Source organism: Mesoplodon bidens (assembly GCF_964165515.1).
Source record: "Mesoplodon bidens genome assembly, chromosome: 4".
Taxonomy (NCBI): Eukaryota; Metazoa; Chordata; class Mammalia; order Artiodactyla; family Ziphiidae; genus Mesoplodon; species Mesoplodon bidens.
In genome coordinates, this window is record NC_138160.1 from 147,413,982 (window position 1) to 147,437,933 (window position 23,952).

Consider the following 23,952-nt stretch of genomic DNA (forward strand, 5'->3'; position numbering starts at 1 on the left):
TTCATATAGTTTCCACGTACCACGAAAGAGTCTTCTTTTGATTTTTTTTTTAACCACTTAAAACAGTATTTTAAAATTCTCAGCTTGTGGGCCATGAAAATAAGGCAGTGGGCCGCATCTGGCCCGCGGGTCGGAATTTGCTGACCCCGGACCTAGACTGTGCCAGGACGCCCGACAATAAGCGAAGGCCCCCGGGTCCCCAAAACTCGGCCTTCCGGGAACGGCGCAACCAGCACTCGGCCCGCGCGCGCCTCCCGCCTACCAACCCTCCCAGCGGCGCCCGCCTCCCTCCAAGCCCCGCCCTCCTTCGGGGCGATTGGTCGAGCCTCGCCCTCTTCCTCGCTGGGGAACGCCCCCTCTGACAGGCACTGAGGGCAGCCAATAGGGAGCTTCAGAGTCTTGCGCCCCGCCCTCATCGCGCCCGTTGGAGTTGGGCCGTTGAGGGGGTGGGGCGTGGAGCCTGGTAACCGTTGCCGACAACAACGCCCCGCCCCGTCGCTGCAGGCGGGCAGGAGGCGAGAGGCGGGCGGGCGCCGGGAGCTGGAGGAGGAGCGGCAGCCGCCGCCACCGCCGCCGCCATAGAGACTGTAGCCGTGGAGACTGTTACTTACCAACGGGGACCAACACGCAGCAGCCGCCACCGACGCCGCGGGAGCCGTTGCCCGAACTCCCGGCCGGAACTCCAGGTGACCGATGCGACCGCCCCGGGCCTTGCCCGGCCGGGGAGTACGGGAGGCGGCGGGCATCCCGATCGGGAGTAGGGGAGCGGGCAGCGCAGTCCCTGCGGTTCACCCCAAACGTACGGGATGGCGCGCCTGCGGGACCTCCCTCCGCACCCCGAGTCCCGACAGCGCGGCTGAGTTTGGAGTGGCCGTGGTCCCCTTCTTCCTTTTAACCAAACTCGGGGAGCGGTGAGGACCTATCGGCTCACTTTTTACAAAACTTCCTGAGTTAGGGGCTCCCGGGGAACCGTCTTTCACTCTTACCCTCAAAATCCCCGGGTTGGGGGTACCCCGGGAACCCCTCTCAAGCTTTTACCTTCAAACTCCCTGAATGTGGGGGTCCTGGGGAACCTCTTCTCACTTTCGTTTCCCCAAATCCTTAAGCTGGGGGTGCCCGAGGACCCCTCTCTCACTCTTCCCCTCAAACTCCCTGAATTGGGGGGCGCCTTAGCAGCGCCTTTCGAACTCTGACATTTAAACTCCCTGAATTGAAGGCGCCTGGGGCCTCCTCCTGTTTGCTCCCCAAATCTCTGAAATTCGGGCGCCCCTGGGACCTTTCTCTCACCCTTAAACGCAAATTCCTGAATTGAGAGGGCCCGAAAGATTCGTTCTCACCTTTACCCTCAAAGTCCTGAATTTGGGGTGTCCCGGGGAATCATCGTTTTGACCCCATTCCCAAATACTGAATTTGAGGGCTCTCTGTAACCCCATCCTCACTTTTTAACCAAAGTCGGTGCGCTGGTCTAGGGGAAGAACCCTTCCCCTCCTCACTTTTTGACCACGAACTCCCCGAGAATCGGGCTTCCCAGAGACCCGTTTCTCACCTTTTCATCAAGAATCCTCGCGTTTAGGGCTCCTCGGATACTCCTCTGCTCTCTCCCTGGTAACCCCGCGTTCCCAAGTTTGGGGGATCCTGGATCCGCCAGTCCCTCCACGCCCCTCAGGAAGCGCCTACGCACCGCCGCAGCTCCCCTATTTGGACTGATCACGAAGCAAGAAAAGTTTCACCGAAAGGGTTGTGGGTTTGTGTTTTGTTTTTGTTTTTTTTAATTTATTAATTTATTATTTTGTTTAAAGAGACCAACTTGTGGGCCCAAACTGCTCGGTGGCATTTTCTCCGCGTGTTGTGGGAGTGCGCGGGTGTGTGTATGTATGTGTGAATCCATCCCCCACCCCTGACCCCCGAAAACACGCCCCCCTCCAAATGCTCTTGATTCCTTTTCTTTTCCCTCTGGGACAAGCCGCGGCGCTCCCTCCAGGCTTCGTCCCTGTTGGTTTTTCTCGCTGCTGCGCTAAGAAAAGTTGCGTTTCCGATCCTAGTGGCTATTTCAAGGGCCCCCGGGGCCCAACTGCCCCTGCCATTCCGGCGGCGGCGGCGGGGGTGGTTCATCGTCCTAATTTTAACCTCCCGGTTGCCCCGCAGGAATGAGGGAGAAGGGCAGGATGTAGCACACAAGTCCAGGGCTGCCTTTCCGCGGAGACCTCATTCCTGCTTCTGGTGTTTTAATTATGCACCGCCCCTCCCCCACAACATACAATTATTTTCTTGCTTTGTGCCTTGAACTGTCGGTGCAGACTGTCATGAGTTTTTCCCCCGTCCAATCAGCTTTATCTCTGCAAATCCAAAATAGCAAACCTGATAGAAGGCTCTCCATGTCAACTAAGACTTACCCAAAAAAATCAAAATAATGACAACAACGACAACAGAAAACATTAATAACAAAAACTTTTTTTTTGCCTGCACATATTGGCAGCACATTTTTATCTTGTTGCTTCATAATCTGAAACATTATTTGTTTGCTCATATTGATATAAAGACCCTTACCCTCTGTGCCGGGGAGTACCAGGGGCTGGTCACCTGTTCTTTCTCCCACTCCAGTTTAAAAACTTGAACTGACTCTAAAATAACCTTAGAAATGGCTACTCACCTACTCTGGCCAGAGAAAAAGAGTGTATGGTACCACCGCACCCCCCAGGAAAGGAATTTAATTTCCTTAATTACTGGTGCTGATTTTGCCAACAGACTTGGTAGAGTATCGGCAGGGCTTAGTAGTCTTTTTTTAAAAAGACTTCTAATAATATATGATGGAAAAGATAACTGGTTCCTGGATCCTGTGATGTTCCAGCTGATGTGGGTCAGGAATGAATGCAGAAACAGTTTGCCCCTGTGGTAAAAGCAATATGAACTATTTGCCTCTTTAGGTGCATTCCTCTCATCCCAGATAAACCTCTGAGATGCTCAAAAGGGGAGTCCAGGAGGAGAGGGGCAGAATTATCAATGACTCCCAGTAACAGAACAAGTCCTTTGAAATTCAGTTGATATCTGCTTTCTGGGTGCAGGCCACATATCACCTTAATATTCATCTTTAACCGTGTTTATCACTGAAGCACTGCCAGGCTGGAGTTATTCACCAGAAATGCAGATGCTGGGAAATTGTTTATCCAGCTGTTATTCCTTAGATCTAATTTGTAGTTTCAGATTCGAGTTAAAATTAATTAATATTAATCGATATTTAATTAATTGAACTTTCATTAATAGTATATATAATTGAGTCAACATTTTAAATGTGCTTGTAGGATTTTTATAGTCACAGGTGGTGGTTTTGCTTGTAATATTCGAGAGCCAGAAGGAACCATATCTTATAGTATATTTGGCTCTTTTTTTTTTTAACATCTTTATTGGGGTATAACTGCTTTACAATGATGTGTTAGTTTCTGCTTTATAACAAAGTGAATCAGCTATACATATACATATATCCCCCATATCTCTTTCGGCCCTTTTTAATTAATGCATGTTGACCACTTATTGAAATAACGTGCTCCCCTATACACACCTACTTATTTGTAAAATGTGAAACTTTTTTCAAAGCAAGGGAAGTTCTCAGAGAAACTGCCTCCCTTGTCAGGACCCTCACAGAACCCAAGATCAGCAAAGGACTTCTTTTTTTTTTTTTTTTTAACATGTTTATTGGAGTATAATTGCTTTACAATGGTGTGTTAGTTTCTGCTTTATAACAAAGTGAATCAGTTATACATATACATATGTTCCCATATCTCTTCCCTCTTGCGTCTCCCTCCCTCCCACCCTTTCTATCCCACCCCTCTAGGTGGTCACAAAGCACCGAGCTGATCTCCCTGTGCTATGCGGCTGCTTCCCATTAGCTATCTATTTTACGTTTGGTAGTGTACATATGTCCATGCCACTCTCTCACTTTGTCACAGCTTACCCTTCCCCCTCCCTGTATCCTCAAGTCCATTCTCTAGTAGGTCTGTGTCTTTATTCCTGTCTTACCCCTAGGTTCTTCATGACATTTTTTTTCTTAAATTCCATATATATGTGTTAGCATACAGCATTTGTCTTTCTCTTTCTGACTTACTTCACTCTGTATGACAGACTCTAGGTCCATCCACCTCATTACAAATAGCTCAATTTCGTTTCTTTTTATGGCTGAGTAATATTCCATTGTATATATGTGCCACATCTTCTTTATCCATTCAGCCGATGATGGACACTTAGAGCAAAGGACTTCTTATAGGAAAAGACAAAAGAGAGGGAGAAGCTTAGGAGAGGAAGACCCAGAATTAAGGGGGTGTGTGGGATAAAGAGTGGGGTCAGAGGATGGGGGGCAGAGCCGTGGAGAGCCCACCCCATATGTTGGCAGGATGCAGCTGGTGAAGATGGTGATGCTAACAGGCAGCTTAAAGGCAAGGGCTTAGTCTCCCAGTCTGCTCCTCTGAAGGCTCCGAGCTCCCTTAGCGAGCATCAGCCGGCTTCTCCTGGCTGCTCAGGCCAACACGCTAGAGTCGTCCTCCAGCCCTCTCTCTCTCAAGCCATCAGCAAAAAGGTAGAGACCTAGAATCTGACCACGCCTCGTCACCTCCACCACCGCCAACCCCTGGTCCGAGCCACCGGCGCCTCTTGCCCAGATGATTCCAGCCTGTTCACCAGGGATCGTATCCTGTCCTGTTGCGATCCTCAGATTGGATGAACGGGGTCAGGGGTCAGAGGAAGGGAAAAACACAAGTCCCAGCCCTGGATGCTGCTGATGTGGGCTTTAGGGCCCCACGGAGAAGGGGTTCACATTTATTAGCTCTGTGACTCTAGGTAAGGTTTGGCATTGGTGAAAGGGAAAATCACTTATATGGTTTTGATATTGGAAATAATATTAGAGGGAATTCCCTGGCGGTCCAGTGGTTAGGACTCCACACTTCCACTGCAGGGGACACAGGTTTGATCCCTGGTCAGGGAACTTAAGATCCCGCAAGCCGTACAGTGTGGCAAAAAGGAGAAAAAAAAAAAAAGAGGAAATAATATTATAACTGTTTAGCCCAGGTCCTGGCACAGAATAAGTGTACAACGGAGTAGCTATTATTGTTGTTGTTGTTATTTTTATTATTAGAACAAGCAAACAAGCAGTGTGGCCTGCCTGGGGTGATTTTTTAATTTTGGTTTCTTGACCACTAAATGCTGAGGAGACATTCAGTAAAAACATCTTGCTTGATTGAGTGGGTGAGCCTTCCACTGTCTGTTTTAAGGTGGGAAATACCCTTCAATTGCAGTGAAATTCTCTGGTACAGATATGGCACTCTGCAAGCATTAAGTGCTGGGCAAAACCAAAAAACAACCTCAAAAGTGTCTCAAAGTCCCACATCTTGGTTGGGGTATCGGTCCATCTGAAATCACTCCCAAAGCATCACACTTCCAGACAGGTTTTGCCAAGCAGCCAGCTCTGCAGGCAGAACCTGCAGATGAGAAGAATTAAAAACTGGTTTCCCCTCTCCGTTAGTGCTGGCTCTTAGGTGCCAATCCTGTCGAAGTCTGGAAATCAGCCACTTGGAGGTGAGAACAGTCCTGGTCTTCATGCCAAGATTTGACTGGAGCAGACAGCATGGCCTTGCTCTTTGCTACACCTCACTTCTTTTTTTCTGAAGTGCATTCCTATTTTATGATACATAGGTTTTATATGTTTTAAAGCATGGTTTCATGCCCTGGCAACCTCATTTTAAATTGTGGTCAATTCTATGAATTTACAAAAAATACAGTTGTCTTCCCAAGCCTATAGATGATACATACAGCAAGTGGATTTCAGATGCTGTGAATCAGATTATACCTGCCATAGTCCATGTTTAAAAATGAAAAAAAAAACAAATTCTAAAGCCATTAAAAATCTAGAACTTACATGTGATGGCCAATATAGTGATTATTTGTCATTTACTACATAACAAAGCCCAGATATGCTATATATAGTAAACCTGTTTCTGCTAAGATCTCTGCAGTTATTTTGAGTGTGTGTGCGTGTGTGTGTGTGTGTGTGTGTGTGTGTGTGTGTGTGTGTGTAAGAACTGGGCTACTGGTGTCCAGGGAAGTTCTTCAGGAGGTGACAGGTGAGCTGAGACTGTCATGATGAGAGGGAGAAGCCCTGTGCTGTTCAGAGGGAAGAGCCTTCCAGGTGGGGCGGAGTGGGGGGGCAGCAGGTGCAAAGGTCCTGCGGCAGGAGGAGTCAGCTGGGCCTGGTCGGAGCAGAGAAAGGCAGCTGTGTGGCTGATAACCGGTGAGCAAAAGGAGGAGAGGCACAGGGCCCCAGAGGCCATGGGGAGGACTCTGGCTGCTATTCTAAGTATAAATTAAGTTGTTAGGAGATTTCACCTCTGCCTGTAGCCGTCAGAGCCGTGGTGTCCAGTCGTTTGCTGGAAAACCTGCTTTCTGGACCTCTGCCATTTCTTCATCGCTCATTCATTCATTCCTTTCTGAGTCAAACACTGTCCTATGAGGTTACGGAGACCAAAGACCAACTAGGAGAGGGCAACAGTTTCAGAACGGGGATGGGCTAGAGGTCTCTCTAGGGCATGTGTGTGGCAGGCCGCTTGCCTGGAGGGGGCACAAAAGGTGTCCAAGAGGAGGCGGGCTGGAGCGGAGTGTTGATGTACAAGCAGACTGGTGGGGAGAGCCGTGGCGCGGCTGTGTTTTCTGGAAGCCGAGTGCAGGGTACAGGGGAGATCAGGCCAGAGCGGAGAACAGGTGTCAGCACACACAGCCTGTTTTTGGAAGCAAAGTTTCACTAGAACACAGCCACGCTCATTCATCTCCATACTGTCTCTGGCTGCCCTTTTGAGGCCACGGTGGGGTTGACTATTTGCGACTGACACAGAACGTGGACCGCAAAGCCTAAAATATTTACTGTCTGGGCTTTTACAGGAAAAGTTTGCCGACCCCTGGCTGGACGAGTGGGACTCGTCTGGTGCTGGGCTGAGAGATTTGCTGGGGAAGCACTTTGTGATCAGATGGGATTTTGGTAGGTGTAGCGAAAGGTATGGCGTCTGGAGGATGGCGACGGAACAGCTGCCATGGTCCAGGCCCAGGGCGATGGCGACCTGGCCGACAGCACCAGCCAGGGATGCTGCATGGGGACAGAGCTGCAGGGTTCTGGGGGCTCTGAGGACCTGGTGACTCTCTTGGGACCAAGGGCAGGGAGGAGCCCAGGGTGATCCCTGGGTGTCTGATTTTGGGGAGCAGGTAGAACAGGCCACTTCAGTGAGTCAGGGATCCTGGGAGAAGCTAGTGGGGCGGAGATGGGTAATGCGTTCAGGCGTGGGCTTGGCTAGCTTGAGATGCGTGGGGGCCAGCCGAGTGCGAGCAGTTTCCTGCCAGGCTGCTGGATTTCAGGGTCTGGAGACAGCGGGGGATGGTGGGGGGACGCGTAGTCCAGGCTGGAGGTCAGGATCTGGGAGCTGTCAGCACGTAATTGGTCATTTCAGTTGTGAAAACGGATGAGCTCACTCAGAGGCGGAGAGTGAGAAGGCCAAAGGTAGAACCATTGTATTTCAAGGAGCAGGAAACCAACGAAGAGTCAGAGGAAAGTGGTTTTTTACAAAATGATGGCAAAATATAATGACATAAAATTTACCATTTTAACCAGTGTTAAGCGCACATCTCAGTGGCATTAAGGATATTCACATTGTTGGACAACCAGCCCCACCATCCATCCCCAGAACTTCCTCATCTTCCCAAACTGAAACTCTGTCCCCATGAAACACTGACTCTCCAGCCCCTCCCCCAGCCCCTGGCCCCCACCATCTACTTCCCGTCTCTACAGATTTGACTTCTCGAGGGACCTCCTGTGAGTGGGATCAGACAGTATTCGTCCTTTTGTGTCTGTTTTATTTCACTGATGATCTCAAGGATCATCCATGTTGTAGCAGATGTCAGAATTTCTTTTTAAGCTGAATAATATTCCATTGTGTGGATGGACCACATTTGTTTATCCTTTCATCCCTCGATGGATGTGTGGACTGCTTCCACACTTGGCTACTGTGAATCATGCTGGACAGAGAAGATTTTGCAGCAATTCTTGGGTGAGGGGGGAACCTGGGAAAGGGCTCTGAAGGTAGAGGGAGAAGTAACTCAAGGACTGAGCACCAGGGACAGTGAGGCCTGGTAGGGACCAAAACAATCATCAGATGGGGACAGTCCCCTGGCAGGAAGGGGAAAGGACACGTCCCCACAGAACGACAGAAGGCTTGGCTTATGAGTGCCTGTCCCCTCGGAAAACTGTTGAAATCACACTGATGATATAGAAGCCCATTCCTGAAGTTGCAGCAACACTTAATTATGCTTATATTTTAAAACGCAAACTGTTTATCTTTTCGAAATAGTGCCGTGTTTCCAGGATATGTTTCTGTCCAAAAGGTGATCCGTGGGGTAAGGCCAGGGAAGCAATTTCCCCCCAGAATCATCAGCCCACAAAAGTCCATCCCATCCAGGGAGAACCCAAAGAAAACACCACCTGGAGCTTTCCCACCTCGCCTGTCCTTCTCAGAATACGTACAGATGGACCCTGCTTGGAGAAAAAATAAATTCAGAATTCCAGACCCACAGAAAACAGCTTGAAGGATGTGCTTCGATTTTGAAAAGAATTCTTCATTTTCTAGAAGAATTCACCATACTGGGGACCAATTTATATTTAGAGCTCTCTAGGGTTTCCATCTGTTCAGCAAATATTTGTGGGCCCCAAATATCCGAGTTGCTTAGAATTAGTCGAATACTTAAGTGTATTCATAGATCGTCACGCGGGGAGTTACAAGGAGAGAAGGTGATAGAGAAATTTTAAATTGTTAGCCACCATTGGCCACTGACATTCAGACTGGAAGTTAAAGCATGAAGTGGGTATAATTCCAGGGCTCATCAATTGTGTACATCGTGGTACGGTGTTATGGCCAACTCTTAAAATGACAAGCAGGCGTGAATAGAAGGTATTTCTGGAAGCCCTGTAACCACGGAATTCATCACTGGCCTGAGTCCACAGCTGGCCGAGCCTTTGTCACCTGGCCTGTGCTCCCTAAGGAGACTCAGCGGGCACCGGAAGAGACTCACCGATGAGCAGTTTTCTAACTGAACAAACCACAGGGTGACGGAGTTAGAGGTGGTGGCCGGGCAGTGCTGTGGGGCCTCACCCAGATTCCGGGTAGGGAGCTCCTCGGGGCGCAGCCTCGCTCCTGTCTCTCTTCTAGCCCCAGTGGCCTGAGGAGCTCGGCCTTCCTCTCCTGTTCTAGAAGCAGGATTTCTCCAGCCTCTAGCTCTACAGCACCAGCACGCTCAGAATCACTCCCAGATCCTGCGTGGGCCTGTGTGCCTTTGGCTTACGACGCTCACTTACCTCTTCATGTCCTCCCGGTCCACCCCGCCGTGGCTCTCCTGGGCTATGTCAGGGGGAGAGGATGGGCACATTCTCTCTGCTTTTTGTAGCCAAACGGATGGACTGGCCCCTCCCCTTCGTTGTAACCATGCCGTACTTAGCTCGGCATTCAAGGCTCGTTTCGGTCCAGCCCCATCTCCCTTTTCATTGCCTGTCTTTCACAACTTCTCCAAATGGACTTGCCATGCCTTAAACAGGTCTTCTACTCGGGTCTCCCCTCGCTCTGAAATGTCATTTCTACTGACGAAAAATCTTAGCTCTTCTCCGATGCTCTTTCACCAGGGACCCTTGAGATGATAATTGATGAGCTAAGTGGGGAAACAGAAAACTAGGCCAGGTTTCTCCAACGCATCGCCATTGACTTTGGGGCCTGATTGTTCTTGGTGGGAGGGTGGGGAGGCCGTCCTGGGCCTCGTAGGAGGTTGAACACAACATCCCTGGCCTCCACCTGCCAGGAGCGCCCACCCCTTGGCAAATGTCCCCTGGGGGGCAGAATCACCCCCTAGTTAGGGACCCCAGGATTAATCAGCCAGAAGTGCCAGGGCACATAGATTTCACATCCCAAGACGACATGGACGTGCCGTAGTGGTTTGCGTGTCTCATTTCCTGTTCTCGGTTGTGAGCTCCCGGGGGAAAGGGACAGCTGTCCCTGCCGCACTTCCCACAGAGCTTTGTACTTCACACGTGAGTGAATCAAACACTTGAGCCCAGAGAGCTCTTTAGAGGGCGAGGCCTACATGGAGTAACAAAGCAAAAATCACATACCCCTTGCCCGATGTCTGCTAGCCGTCAAAACTCCATGTTTTTGATTCAGCTTAGATTACGTTCCAGCCCTTTCAATACGTAGTTTTCCTTTACCAAATCCCCAGAGAAATTTTAATCAAAGACCCCTGCTGTTAATGGCCTCCCCTTTTGGCCCAGCCAAAATTGCAAGTCAAGATCTTTTCCAGAAAGCAGGGATCTTCCTGGGAACATGGAGTCTTACCACCCAACTGCTGCCAGGTCCCAAAGCCAGGAGCCCTGTACACGGTGGACAATGTTAAATGCCTAATTCTGCATCAAGCCGATTGCAACGGCTCGATTCATATTTGTTTGCTTTGGAACTTTTCAAAGATTTCACTCTGTTAAAAAGTCGATTTGAAACAAACGTACTTAATGTCTGTTAGATTTATTTCATCCACAAAACATAACACTCAGAATTTGTGGACTGAACGAATTCTCCTTTCTGCAGAGTGATAGGGCCACTTGTCACTGTTTGGAACCAGCTTTTGCAGAGGCTCTGGCCATTTGTGAAGGGTACCGTGTGCCAATAAAACTTCACTTATGGGCACTGAAATGTGAATTTCATGTCATTTTCATGTGTCACAAAATTTTTTTTTTTTTTTTTTTTTTTTTTTTTTGCTGTACGCGGGCCTCTCACTGTTGTGGCCTCTCCCGTTGCAGAGCATAGGCTCCGGACGGGCAGGCTCAGCGGCCATGGCTCACGGGCCCAGCTGCTCCATGGCATGTGGGATCTTCCCGGACTGGGGCACGAACCCGTGTCCCCTGCATTGGCAGGCGGACTCTCAACCACTGTGCCACCAGGGAAGCCCCTGTCACAAAATATTTTGACTCTGATTTTTTTTCAACCATTAAAAAAATGTAAAAATCATTCTTAGTTTGTGGACCGTACAAAACCAGGCAGCAGACTGGGCCGGACTTGGCCCAGGCGTGGCCCACGGTTTGCTGACCTCTCCCCTGCTATAGAGGATGGAGTCCAGGAGCGTTCACAGCCTGTTTTCCCAGAGAACCCCCGGTCCACACCCTCTGCTTCTCCTGCCTCCCCACCCGCATGACACACACACCTTCCTGTGCACGGCGCCTGCTCTTGAACTGGCCCCCCCTCCCTGTCTACCCCCCACCCATGGGATGGTCCTGCCTGTCCCACAGCATCCAGGATGGGACCTTCCCAGGTTCCCCGCCCCAGGGTTTATGGTCCCAAGTTCCACCTGGAGTCCACACCTGTCACCTTTGCCACAGAAGGAGTTATTTGTGTGTCTCCTTTTCTCTTTCACGCAGGGTAAGACCCCTGAGGACAGACCAGGTCTGTCTCTGTAGGGCACCAATTAGAGTAATTATTTGTTGAATTGACTCGAGTTCTTACTAGATCAAGATCTGACTGAGCTCTAAAATCATTTCGCTTACTTTCTAGTAAAATAGGGGCTCGTGAGAGATTTGCAGTTTCCCCCTTGGGTGGTTTATTCTAGGAGTCCCCTGGATCACGATTGTCCAGAGGAGACATAATGCGAGGTGCGTGTGTCATTTAAAATTTTCTAGTATCCACGTTCTAAAAAGTAAAAACAGGTGAAATTAATTTGAACAGTATATTTTATTTAATCCAGTTTCTCCAAAATATTTTTTTTTTAACACGGCATCTATATGAAACAGTTTTTATTGAGGTAGTTCATGTCCTTCTTGGCTTGCAAAGTCTCTGAAATCCAGTGTGTAGTTTACACCCGCGGCGCGTCTGGGTTCGGACCGGCCACATTTCACGAGCTCGGTATCGGGCACTGTGGGTAAAAGTGTTAAAATGAGGGCAGGCATCACCTTTCGGTCATCCCTACTCTTTATTTAAAAAGAATTTTTTATACATCTTTATTGGGGTATAATTGCTTCACAATGCTGTGTTAGTTTCTGTTGTACAACAAAGTGAATCAGCCATATGTACACATATATCCCCATATCCCCTCCCTGTTGCGTCTCCCTCCCACCCTCCCTATCCCACCCCTCTAGGTGGTCACAAAGCACCGAGCTGATCTCCCTGTGCTGTGCGGCTGCTTCCCACTAGCTATCTATTTTACGTTTGGTAGTGTATATATGTGTTAGCATACGGTATTTGTTTTTCTCTTTCTGACTGAATTCACTCTGTAAGACAGACTCTAGGTCCATCCACCTCACTACAAATACCTCAATTTCGTTTCTTTTTATGGCTGATCCCTGCTCTTTTTAAAAGGCGACCACTATTTGAGCTCTTTACTGTGTTCAGTACTTTGTAGCCTCACAGTTTGAGGTCACTCAAAGGTCTGAGTAGCACAGGTCCTCCTGCCTCAGATGTTTGCCATTTTCTAAAGTGATCACGACTGGACTTTGCAAACAAAACAGGTGTCCACTCTGGACCACTGGGCAGTTTGAGCCCACAATTCCCTAGGGACCATTTGGGGACTTTGAGATCCTTATGGGCAGTGCCCGGAAGTCTGTTTACTTCCTCTTTTCAATTAGGGAAGTCATATCTTTTCATTGTAGAAAAAATTCAACTAGCACAAAAAAATAAAAAGGGAAAAGAGAGCCTCTGGCTTCCTCCTCTTCTCTCCTCCTGCCCCTTCCACCACTGATAAAGTTCAGTGTGGATCCTTTGAGATATTTTGTGTGCAGATAAAACATCCTCACTGGGCTTCCCTGGTGGCGCAGTGGTTGAGAGTCCGCCTGCCGATGCAGGGGACACGGGTTCGTGCCCCGGTCTGGGAAGATCCCACGTGCCGCGGAGTGGCTGGGCCCGTGAGCCATGGCTGCTGAGCCTGTGCGTCCGGAGCCTGTGCTCCGCGGTGGGAGAGGCCACAACAGTGAGAGGCCCGCGTACCGCAAAAAAAAAAAAAAAAAAAAAAAAAAATCCTCACTGATACTTTCTTATTTTTTAATTGGAATGTAATTCACACATCATAAGGTTCACCCCTTTGTAAAGTGTACAATTCCGTGGTTTTTAGTATAGTCACAAGGTTATGCAACCGTCACCACTGTCTAGTTCCAGAACATTCCATTGCCCCAAAAAGAAACCTCGTCCCCGTTAGCAGTCACCCCCATGCCCCTCCCCAGCCCCTGGCAACCACGAATCCACTCTCTGTCTCTGTGGATTTGCCTGTTCTGGACGTTTCATATAAATGGAATCACTCACTCTGGCCTTTTGTGACTGGCTTCTTTTATTTAGTGTAATGTTTTCAAGGTTCATCCATGTTGTAGCATGTGTCAGTGCTTCATTCCTTTCACGTAGGCAAAAAAAATGGATCATATTATGACCACTTTTCTGCAACGTGCTCTTTTCATCTATTATTTAGTCTGTATGTTTCCTTATCACTCTGTGTGTCTGCTGCATCTTTCTACATTGACTGCCTGAAATTCCTCTGTATGGATGTGTCCTGAGGTATTTAATTAGCTCCTTATTAAGGGCATTTCAACGTGCCAGTTCTTTACCCTTAACTCCTCGTCCCATTCATAGCACAGCGGGTTACAGACTTTTGGACAATCAGGTGAACACGTGTGTCCTCCCCCCCGCCCCAGGAAAATGCACGATGACTGCGTCCATCGTATTCTGCCCCTGATTTTGGAGGTTCCGGAGCGCCTCACCCCCTCTCCCTGGACCAGACCCTGTCAGTTCTGCTCCACCCATTTCACAGCCCACTTGTGGCTGACTCAGCCCCAGTCCGTCACCACAAGCTGGACCCAGGGCTGCGGGTGCCTCAGGGGGAGGCCCAGCCACTCAGCCGGTTTGTGCTGACACAAGTTCACGCTTGTTGCCTTGACTCCGAGCTGAGGCTTGCGTGGCAACGGCATTTCCCCACCCCTTCCAATTCCCTGTTGGTACGTGGTTTTCAACTGCTACCCTGATGTTCCATCAAAGCATTCACTGGCTGTGGTCCCAGCAGAAGACCTGTACCTCGGGGTCATCACCCTCCAGTGCCAGCCAGGGGACCTGCTCCTGCTGCAGTGTATCCTCTCGAGCGGGGACCCCCTCATGCAGCCTCTAGATCCTGCTCTCCAGCCTCTGTCTCTGCATGTCGTTGACTTCTCATTACTGTGCAGACTCTCTCTTTAACTCTACACAATGTAAAACCAGAATTCCGACCAAGTAGAATAAAGTTTTCCATCCCTAATCGATGCTTTCCCCCACTTTAAATTTAATGGATCATATTTTTCTTTTTAACATCCTTGAAGACTTCTGAGACACTAACCTAATTTGGTTTTCCTTTATTAGTGTTTCATGAATATGGAATCTTCTCGAAACTGCCTGCTCCTTTGTCCTCCGGCAGGAAGTCTTCACTTCTCTCAACTCCCCAACTGGGACATATTCTCCTTTCAGTTTCCTGATGGTGAGAAGCCTGCCCCTAGCTGTTCACCCCTCACTCCTTTCCCAAAATCAGTTCTGTTTACGGGACGCGTCTGACCAAACATTGTGGCATTTTTAAAACAGGCTGTCTTACACCTTCCCGCACGTCACTGAGGTTTTCAAACAGAAGGTCTCTTTGGGATAGCGTGTGAGGAGTATTTTTGTTGGTTAACCAAGTTTACTTCTGAAAACGTTGTATAAAGAATTCCGACCTAGTCAGTTCTCAGGGCTAACCTCTCATTGTTTGGAGCAGTGCGGCGTTTCACTTCTTCTCAGGTAAAGAATATAGGAACAAGTTTAGCTTATAGAGCATCTGTTTTGCTTCTTGCCTGGCATCTGCCCACACTTGCTGGGCCATTTTCTTTTAATTGAGATAAAATTCACATCACATAAAATTCACCATTTTAAGGTACGATTCAGTGATTTTTAGGATATTCACCATGTTGTGTAACCTTCATCACTATCTAATTCTAGAACTTTTTCATCGCCCCCAAAACAAACCCTTTGCCCATTACCAGCCCCTCCCCGTTCCCCCTCCCCTCAACCCCTGGCCACCGCTAATCTACTTCCTGTCTCAGTGGATTTGCCTGTTCTGGACGATTCCTAAAATGGCATCATATAATCCGTGGCCCTTTGCGACAGGCTTCTTCCACTGAGCATCATGTGTTGAAGCTCATGGATGTTGTAGCGAGTGTCAGTGCTTCCTTCCCTTTTGTGACTGAATAATATTCCATCGTATGCATGGACCACAATTTGTTTATCCGTTCGTCCACTGATGGACATTTGGGTTGTTTCTACTTTTTGGCTATTACATTTAATGCTGCTATGAATGTTTGTGGACAAGTTTTTGTGTGAATATAGATTTCTATTTCTCCTGGGTGCATACCCAGGAGTGGAGTTGCTGGGTCAAATGGTGACCGACTTCTGGAGGAGTTGCCAAATGTTTTCCACAGCAGCCGCTCCGTTTTCCATTCCCACCAGCAGTGTAGGAGGGCTCCAATTTCTCCACATCTTCTGTTCCCTTGTTTTTATTATAGCCAACCTAGTAGTTGTGAAATAGTATCTTGTTGTGGTTTTTAATTTCATTTTTCAAATGACTAATGATGTTTGAGCATCTTTTCATTGCCCATTTCTATACCTCCTTTGGAAAAATGTCTATTCAAAGGTGTCATCTTTTAGTTTTCTTGCATCCACAAATTTCTCTTCCTTTGTGGAATGCCCAAAGACCCTGAATCATAAAGATGGGGGGGGGGCTGTGCACCAGAGCTACGTGGTGGGAGGGGTAGAGGGGAGAGAGGGTCAGAAGCCACAGGACATGAGGGCTGGCCCCTCTCTCTCTCATGACACGTCTCCAGCTCTGGCTGTGGGCACGTCCTTTTCAGAGACTTCCCAACATCCTGCATCCTCCGCTCAATGAGGGAGACTGGACGGGCTTGTGGGTGATCACCCTCGGAGTGTCCTTGACCCTCTGGATGCTGATTTGGCATTTGACAGCTGTCTTTTATTTATCCAGAATTCTTTTAGCCTCTCTTAGAGACAAGAATGACTTCTTCCGTTTTGAAGTGGTTGAAAAAAACCAACAAAAGGATAATATTTTGGAACACATGAAATTCCATGAAATTCACATTTCAGGGGCCATAAGTGAAGTTTTATTGGCACGCTCACCATGTACATATCGTCTGTGACACCTTTCACCCTACGTTAGAGGGGCTGAGTAGTCTCAACAGAGAGCATCTAACCCTAAAATATTTGCTGTTGGACCCTTTACAGAAAAAGTTAACCAGGGGCTGGTCTCACTCACAGTACTGGCTGTATTTGACCAGCACTGGGTACAACATCATGCATGTATGAACACGATGCTGCTTTGGAGGTGTATGAACGATTAGACTTGCCAGCAGCGTTTAACATTATTTTTCACTTCCTTTAAGGCAAAGGGGATAATATTTACTGTATTATCTTTTCCTGTTTGCTGTAATTAAAGAGAATCTTGGGGGCTTCCCTGGTGGCACAGTGGTTGAGAATCCGCCTGCCAATGCAGGGGACGCAGGTTCGAGCCCTGGTCCAGGAAGATCCCACACGCCCTGGAGCAACTAAGCCCATGTGCCACAACTACTGAGCCTGCGCTGTAGAGCCTGCGAGCCACAACTACTGAAGCCCGCACGCCTAGAGCTCGTGCTCTGCAATAAGAGAAACCACCGCAATGAGAAGCCCACTCGCAGCAACGAAGACCCAACACAGCCAAGAATAAAATAAATAAATTTATTTAAAAACAAAAAAAAGAGTCTTGGTCTGGCTACATCCATCCTGCAGGCTGCATCCCCTTTCCTCCTTGTGTCTGTGAGATGGCGCTTTCCCCAGTCCCCAGCATCCTGGCCTTTCTCTCCAGGCAGCCTCCCTGTCTTCCAGGCTCTGGAGAGCCAGGCCAAGGTTTAGACCAACACTCAGGGTGGGCAGGTCCTCTGCCGTCAGGAAGCTTCGGTTCCTCTTCCTTCAGGTCTCCCACTTGCTGACACTCGGCCCTGATGGCTGTCACCCGAGGACTGGTCCCTCTCAGAGGGTCGCACCAGCTCTGGAATTTGGGGCGCAAATCATGGGGCCTAGGAGTAATTTCTGAAATGATTTACTTATGTGGGAGACCCAGCGTCTAAAACTGTTGCCTTTATGTTGGAACACACTCAAACCAGTGACACGTAAGAAGTCAAAATGTGGAATGGCCAATCCAAAAAAAAAAAAACAGTGTTTAGAGATCAAAAAGCTAACTATTTGCACATTTCAGCCCCTTCATGTAAAGCTAAAGTCCCACTTGTGATGAATCCTGCATGACTTTGAAATCGTTTGTTGTAGCTGGAATCGCTGCTAGACCCCAAGGAGGAACTGGCTTCTCTGGCGTAAGAACGTAAGCGGGAGTCACCTTGATGATCTGGCCGCGGGGCTGGTCAGTGTCACCTGCCATCCTGCCAAAGATGGCAAATCGCGTATGTTTCTTTGGCTTGATTGGGGTGGATACAATTTAAAAAACAAAAAACAAAACACGATTTCTCTCTTCCCTTTATTTCCCACTGGCAGAGGTTTCTCTTTTAGGTTTCCTCAAGTCGGTGGCATTTCTGGGCTTGGCGGTCTGTGGGTTAATTATCACCAAGGTAGTCGTTGACGGGATAGCTAATCATCAGCACAGTCCCCTCCTGGACTGTTCGAATCCCTAAATATGGGTGGTGGCAAAGAAGACTAGCCACCTCCTGATGGTGGCTTCCTGCTAGAGATGGGGCGGGCAGCTCACTCCCCTCCTGTGACTGGCCCTCCTGGCCCCATGTCGGGGTCCTCTGCTGATGTTCCACGCCCTCCTCCAGGATGTAGATCCATTCTGTCACTTTCTTCTAAAGACCGCTCACCTGCCTGGATTATACAAGGCTTGTCTAACTGGAGTCCTCGAATCTGTGAACTGAAGTTAAAAAAAAAAAAAAAAGACATACAGCCCAGTGGTTCTTAACCATTATTCAGTCCAGACCTCTTTCAGAGTCTGCTGAAAGTGGGTCATTTCTCCCCAGAAGAACAGGCATAGACACATGCACCCCCATTTGAATTTCATGGTCAATTTCAAGTTCACAGACTCCCCTCAAGTGCAACCCCTGGTGAATCCTCAGACCCAGTTACAGGATCCTGCTATAGCCGTTTGAATAGGCATATTGCAGAGTTTAAACCACTTCGCAAGTATTCTCTAGGTTTTGAAAAATACGAGGACAAAAATTAGGTCCAAATCGAACACTTTGTAGTAAACAGAAAAGGCAGGGGTGTTCCTGTGGTGTTTGTGTCTCTGCACAGTGTTGTGCATCAGCCCCACCCAGATTCTGTATGGAGGGACTTCCCTGGCGGTCCAGTGGTTAGGAATGCACGCTTTCACTGCCGAGAGCACGGGTTCGATCCCTGGTCCGGGAACTAAGATCTCAAAGGCTGCATGGCGCAGCCCAAAGGAAAAAAGAAATATTCTGTATGGGAAGAATAGGAAGGAAATCCCCACTGAAAGCAGGAATAAGAGGTCTGCACAGACATATCCATTAATATTGAAGAGGAAAAGCAGATTCGTCTAATTTATGTCAGCTTCTTTTACAAATTCACTTTTATGGTGCCCTTTCTGGCAAGATAAGACCCTCATGTGTTGTCACTTAGCTTTAATTACTGGGTTATAAAAGCTTACTGCAGCCAGGGTGCCAAGACCATTCAATGGGGAAAGGGCAGGCTTTTCAACAAATGATGTCCACGTGCAAAAGAATGAAGTCAGACCCTTCTCTGTCTTACACCAGGTACAGAGATTAAATCAAAATGAGTCAAAGATGGAAATGTAAGAGTTAAAACTATAAAACTCTTAGAAGAAAACATAGGGGGAAATTTTTTTTAATTTATTTATTTTTGGTTGCACTGGGTCTTCGTTGCTGTGCGTGCACGGGCTTTCTCTAGTTGTGCAAGCGGGGGCTACTCTTCATTGCAGTGTGCGGGCTTCTCACTGCGGTGGCTTCTCTTGTTGCGGAGCACGGGCTCTAGGCGCACAGGCTTCACTAGTTGTGGCACGTGGGCTCAGTAGTTGTGGCTCGCGGGCTCTAGAGCGCGGGCTCAGTAGTTGTGGCATGAGGCCTTAGTTGCTCTGCGGCATGTGGGATCTTTTCCCAGATGAGGGCTCGAAGCCACGTCCCCTGCATTGGCAGGCGGATTCTTAACCACTGCGCCTCCAGGGAAGCCCAGGGGGAAATCTTCATGACATTGGATTTGGCAGTGATTCCTTGGACATGACACCAAAGGCAGAGGCAACCAAAGAAAAAAAAATAGGTAAATGGGACATCATGAGAATTTTAAACTTTTGTACTTCAAAGGACATGATCAGAGTGAAAAGGCAATCTGGGGAATGGGAAAAAATGTTTGCAAATCATATATCTGATAAGGGGTTAATATCCAGAACTAAGGGGTTAATATAAAGAACTCCTACAACTCAACAACAAACAAACACTTAGGCCGATTAAGAAGTAGACAAATATCTGAATAGACATTTCTCCAAAGAGGACATACAAATGGCTAATAAGCACATGGAAAGATGCTTAACATGACTCATCATTAAGAAACATAAATCAGAACCACAATGAGATACCACTTCACACCATTAGGGTGGCTACTGTTGGAAAAAAAAAAAAAAAAAAACAGAAAACAGCAAGTACTGGCAATGATGTGGAGAAGTTGGAGCTCTTGTGCATGACCAGCAGAATGTAAAATGGTGCAGCTGCTGCGGAAACACTATGGCCATTCCTAAAAAAATTAAACATGGAATTACCGTACGATCCTGCGATTCCTCTTCTGGATAAATACCTAGAGATTTGGACAAATACTTGTACACCCATGTTCACAGCAGCAATATTCACAGTAGCCCAAAGATGGAAACAACCCAAGAGTCCATTGAAAGATGACTGGGTAAACAAAATATAGTCCATCCATACAATGGACTGTTATTCCACCCTAAAAAGGAAGGACATTCTGACCCATTCTACAGCATGGATGAACCTTATTTCTCTGCTCAGAGAAATAAGCCAGACACAGAAGGATAAATACTGTCTGATTCCACTTATGCGAGGTCCCCAGAGGAGTCAGATCCACAGAGACAGAAAGTAGATGGTGGGGGCCAGGGGCTGGGGGAGGGGAATGGGGAGTTAGTGTTTCATGGGGACAGAGTTTCAGTTTGGGAAGATGAGAAAGTTCTGGAGACGGATGGTGGGGCTGGTGGCCCAACAGTGTGAATGTATCAGTACTTAATGCCACTGAGCTGTGCACTTAAAAATGGTTAAAATGGTAAATTTTGTGATATATATTTGCCACAGTTTAAAAAATAATAGTAAGTCTTTTACTCCACCTGTGTTCTGCAGCATTACACTAGAGGAGGCATATTCTTTCACACCTTGTGTCTCATACGTCTCACCTCTCCCGCTGAGCCATAGGGCACAGTTTTAGTAAAGGCCCTGAAGATCCATCTTGTCTGTGGTCGTATACTAACTAGTGAATAATGCGTCGTTAACTCATTCCACTTCCACACCCTCACTTGGGAAGATTATATTGATACTTTTGAGTCGATGGTCCTTCCCAGAAAGGAAAGCGGTGGGCGGGTGGGCAGCCTGAGGACACGTCTGCTCACTCACAGGTGTTCCCTGCACCAAACCCAGAGGCCTCCTGGGGTGTCCTGGACATGCGTGCTGGTGCACTAGGGGACCTGGGGCGAGAAGGGAATCATAAGTAACCTAAGCAAGAATGTCAAAAAGGAAAAAACAGGACTGATTTGTTCAGTCATGTCAGTGCCCATTTGAGAGCAGTTATTTTTATGGAACATAAAGATGAGTAAAAATGTTTTTTAAATTAAAAAAATGTTTAATTAAAAAAATGAGGAGGACCTGCTTCATAAATGACCATCTAAAACAGCTCAGCAAACTACACCCAGGGGCCCAATCCGGCACGCCGCCTGATTTTTCAGTAGGCCCCGCAAGCTGAGAATATTTTCTGCATTTTCAAATGGTTGAAAACGGAGACTATTTTGTGACACATGCAAAGTATATGAAAATCGAATTTCAGTGTTCAAAAATGAAGTTTTGTCGGAACAGCTCCACGGCCGGGACTAGGGTGAGGCAAGTGAGACAGTCACCTTGGGCACAAAATTCAAGGAGGGAAGCAGCGCCAGAGAAAACTCAGCCATCAGCATAAACAATATCTTAATGCAGTATTTTAAAAAATCAAAATCAATGTCAGAATAATCCATGATGAGCAAAATGTCAAAATTTTAAAGACAGGATCAGTATTGCCGGTTTGTTCCCTCTGCCCCAGGCTCCCATAGGGCTGTGGACGCAGCCAGGCTCATTCCTCGTGGAAGGTCCAGGGCAGTTTTCTAGAGATGGTGACGGAGTGGAGTAGCCTCACCGGAGAACCTCGGGCCCGTGAAACCAAAAACATTTGTTCTCTGGCGCTTTATAGAAAGTTTGCCAACCCCTGCTTGAAATCAATTTACTCTATTGATCCTAACAGTGAGTAACGAGTAACTATAACCAAACTACAGATTCAACGCCTTGTCCATTTCCTCTGTCTTAGGTGCCCTTTTAAACAATGAGTGTACACTTGTAAAGTGTTTAATTTTTGGATACTGGTATTTATAAATCAGTAGAGACAGTTAACACTGAATTCATAAGCAAGCTGATGCTTGTGAGCTGCGATGATTTACCTGCGTTAAAATAGCAGGAGGACTTCCCTGACGGTCCAGTGGTTAAGACTCCATGCTCCCAACACAGCGGGAACGGGTTCGATCCCTGGTCGGGGAGCTAAGATCGTGCGTGCCGTGTGGCTTGACCAAAAGAAAATAGTAGAGGCCCTCACTTACTTTCATGTTAACTAAATACTTAGCTAGTTAACCCTCAATTTACTGGGGTGAATGTTACTTGGCTTCTTTATAAAATGGTATAAAGCCCAGCTTCCGTATATGGGTCTTAAGAAGCTTGATTAGGAACTTAATGAAGCATTAATTATTTCTAAAATTTGAACTAGTAAATGCCATGGGAGCTTCTTCCTCCCTGGTTTTCCTGCTTTCACTCTTTCTCCCGATGGTCTGAAAACAGGGCTCTTTTAAGAACATAAGTTAGGTGATAGTGTGCCCCAACCTGGGGCCTCCCTCAGGAATTGGAATAAAACCCAGACTTCTGGCAGTGCCCGTGGGGTCTCTGCCAGTGTCTCCAACCTCCCGCCCTCCTCTGCCCCAGGGCCTTTGCACCTGCTACTCCCTGTGCGGGAGTGCTCACTCTGGCACCTCCCACATCTGTGGGAGATCACCTTGCATATCTGGTGACTGGTTTCTTGTCTGAATCCCTTGCCCAAGGATGTTGGAGCCCCAAGCAGAGCTGTCGTCACCTTTGAATGCTCCGTGCCTAAAACAATGTCTGGCACTCAGTAAATTCACTCTGTTCCTTTGGTTCATTCATAGTTTACATACAGTCAGGGTGCACCCCTCTATGAGTATTCACACACGCGTAGATTCTTGTAACTACCACCCACCCAGAGGGCAGAGAACAGTTCCAACACCCCAGCACGTTCTCTTGAGCTGCCCATCTCTGCAGCCAGACCCTCACCCCACTCCCCCCATGTCCCCTGGCCACCCCACTCTGTCCCTGGCCCTGTAGTTTTGCCTTCTCCACAGTGTCACATAAGTGGTGGCACACAGTGTGTAGCTTCTGAGACTGGCTTCTCTCACTCACTGTAATGCATCTGAGACTCAGCGTGCTGGTGTGTGTTTCAGGAGTTTGTTCTTTTACTGTGGAGTCCTGTGCCATTGTGTGAATGTACCACAGTTGGTTTATTCGGTACTTTTTTTTTTTTTTTTTGGCTGTGTTGGGTCTTCGTTGCTGTGCACAGGCTTTCTTTAGTTGTGGCGAGCGGGGGGCTGCCCTTCGTTGTGGTGTGCGGGCTTCCCATTGCGGTGACTTCTCGTTGCGGAGCGTGGGCTCTAGGTGCGTGGGCTTCAGTAGTTGTGGCTCGCGGGCTTCAGTAGTTGTGGCTCGCGGGCTCTAGAGCGCAGGCTTCAGTAGCTGTGGCCCACGGGCTTAGATGCTCCGCAGCATGTGGGATCTTCCCGGACCAGGGCTCGAACTTGTGTCCCCTGCATTGGCAGGTGGATTCTTAGACACTGCGCCACCAGGGAAGCCCGGTACGGTTTCTTTTAATGTTCAATGTTGAACTAACATTAATGGCTCAGGTCGTAAGAGCGGCAGCGTACTGTAGACCAAGTGGGTTGAACGGTAGTGGTATTCCCTGCACAAACAGCATTCTCTAGGTACAGCTTGCAAATTTACAAGAACTGACTTGCCTTCAAGTGCTTACAAATGTATCACAATCTTTTTTTTTTTTTTTTTTTTTTTTTTGCGGTACGCGGGCCTCTCACTGTTGTGGCCTCTCCCGTTGCGGAGCACAGGCTCCGGATGCGCAGGCTCAGCAGCCATGGCTCTCTGGCCCAGCCTCTCCGTGGCATGTGGGATCTTCCCGGACTGGGGCACGAGCCCGTGTCCCCTGCATCGGCAGGCGGACTCTCAACCACTGCGCCACCAGGGAAGCCCCCACAATTTTTTTAACGATATGTAAATAATGCAAAAATCAGGTTCCTATAAAGTCATCTGCAGAAGTCATTAACGACTGTAAGTTTCTGTTTCATTCTCCTATCTTCCTTGCCTCCAATAATACAATGTGTGTCCTTCTAGACCTTTTAAATGAATGTACCTATTTTATAGCATATATAGCTGCATTTTTTTTTTTTTTTTTTTTTTCTTTTTGCGGTATGCGGGCCTCTCACTGTTGTGGCCTCTCCCGTTGCGGAGCACAGGCTCCGGACGCGCAGGCCCAG

General features: G+C 48.0%; 1 protein-coding gene across 1 annotated transcript in view; it reads left to right on the forward strand.

Annotated features, from left to right (window-relative positions):
• Positions 1 to 600: 600 nt before the first annotated feature.
• Positions 601 to 23,952, forward strand: part of RFX2 (regulatory factor X2) — a 98,904-nt gene continuing 75,552 nt past the window's right edge. Inside the window, exon 1 of the mRNA XM_081230728.1 lies at positions 601 to 686. The gene's annotated coding sequence lies outside the window, so the exon portion shown is untranslated. The remainder of the gene's footprint in view (positions 687 to 23,952) is intronic.